We start from the raw sequence: 2,345 nt of genomic DNA on the forward strand, positions 1-2,345 counted from the left end.
GTATACATGGATATATTGTACTTTTCATAATAAAACATACTTGAAACAAGAAAAAGCATGTTAATTGTGGAAACAATTTCGTTATTGATTTTTACATTGCTTCTCCCTGTCTCATGTTGACGTTTGTCATGAATCTTGACCTGGAGGCAGAACTGTGCGATTTCCTCTAGATATGTCAGCTGCAAAGTCAGAATTGGCTGTGGAAAATGTTGTTTTATGGTCTTAATTTAAGGGAAGGATTAGCAGTGTGGTTGAGATTAGGATTAAAATCTGATTATATTACTTTGTGCCTGTGCCAGCTAGGGAATACTTTGCTGAACTGCCTCCAGGGCAAGATTCATGACAATAAATGCTAACCTGCCTCCAGAACAATATTCATGACAATAAATGCCAACCTGCCTCCAGAACAAGATTCATGACAATAAATGCCAACCTGCCTCCAGAACAAGATTCATGACAATAAATGCCAACCTGCCTCCAGAACAAGATTCATGACAATAAATGCCAACCTGCCTCCAGAACAAGATTCATGACAATAAATGCCAACCTGCCTCCCAGTCGTCCCCTCCTTATCTTTACAAGACTGCAGAACCTGCAAGCTAGTGATGTGGGGGTTCTCTCATAACCCCCCTCTCCATGTAATCTGATTCATTATGATCTAGGATCAGGTCCCTCCTCTCCATGTAATCTGATTCATTATGATCTAGGATCAGGTCCCCTCCTCTCCATGTAATCTGATTCATTATGATCTAGGATCAGGTCCCCCTCTCCATGTAATCTGATTCATTATGATCTAGGATCAGGTCCCTCCTCTCCATGTAATCTGATTCATTATGATCTAGGATCAGGTCCCCCCCTCTCCATGTAATCTGATTCATTATGATCTAGGATCAGGTCCCCCCTCTCCATGTAATCTGATTCATTATGATCTAGGATCAGGTCCCCCCTCCATGTAATCTGATTCATGATGATCTAGGATCAGGTCCCCCCTCTCCATGTAATCTGATTCATTATGATCTAGGATCAGGTCCCCCCCTCTCCATGTAATCTGATTTATTATGGTCTAGGATCAGGTCCTCCTCTCCATGTAATCTGATTCATTATGATCTAGGATCAGGTCCCCCTCTCCATGTAATCTGATTCATTATGATCTAGGATCAGGTCCCTTCTCTCCATTTAATCTGATTCAATATGATCTAGGATCAGGTCCTCCTCTCCATGTAATCTGATTCATTATGATATAGGATCAGGCCCCTCCTCTCCATGTAATCTGATTCATTATAATCTAGGATCAGGTCCCCCCTCTCCATGTAATCAGATTCATTATGATCTAGGATCAGGTCCCCCCTCTCCATGTAATCTGATTCATTATGATCTAGGATCAGGTCCCCCCTCTCCATGTAATCTGATTCATTATGATATAGGATCAGGTCCCCCCTCTCCATGTAATCTGATTCATGATGATCTAGGATCAGGTCCCCCCTCTCCATGTAATCTGATTCATTATGATCTAGGATCAGGTCCCCCTCTCCATGTAATCTGATTCATTATGATCTAGGATCAGGTCCCTTCTCTCCATTTAATCTGATTCAATATGATCTAGGATCAGGTCCCTCCTCTCCATGTAATCTGATTCATTATGATATAGGATCAGGTCCCTCCTCTCCATGTAATCTGATTCATTATAATCTAGGATCAGGGCCCCCCTCTCCATGTAATCAGATTCATTATGATCTAGGATCAGGTCCCCCCTCTCCATGTAATCTGATTCATTATGATCTAGGATCAGGTCCCCCCTCTCCATGTAATCTGATTCATTATGATCTAGGATCAGGTCCCCCCTCTCCATGTAATCTGATTCATTATGGTCTAGGATCAGGTCCCCCCTCTCCATGTAATCTGATTCATTATGGTCTAGGATCAGGTCCCCCTCTCCATGTAATCTGATTCATTATGATCTAGGATCAGGTCCCCCCTCTCCATGTAATCTGATTCATTATGATCTAGGATCAGGTCCCCCCTCTCCATGTAATCTGATTCATTATGATCTAGGATCAGGTCCTCCTCTCCATGTAATCTGATTCATTATGGTCTAGGATCAGGTCCCCCTCTCCATGTAATCTGATTCATTATGATCTAGGATCAGGTCCCCCCTCTCCATGTAATCTGATTCATTATGGTCTAGGATCAGGTCAATCCTCTCCATGTAATCTGATTCATTATGATATAGGATCAGGTCCCCCCCTCTCCATGTAATCTGATTCATTATGATCTAGGATCAGGTCCCTCCTCTCCATGTAATCTGATTCATTATGATTGTTTTGTCTCATGTCTTTATATTCATA

This window comes from Salmo salar, unplaced genomic scaffold (genome assembly GCF_965601325.2).
Source record: "Salmo salar unplaced genomic scaffold, fSalSal1 ptg000357l, whole genome shotgun sequence".
Lineage (NCBI taxonomy): Eukaryota > Metazoa > Chordata > Actinopteri > Salmoniformes > Salmonidae > Salmo > Salmo salar.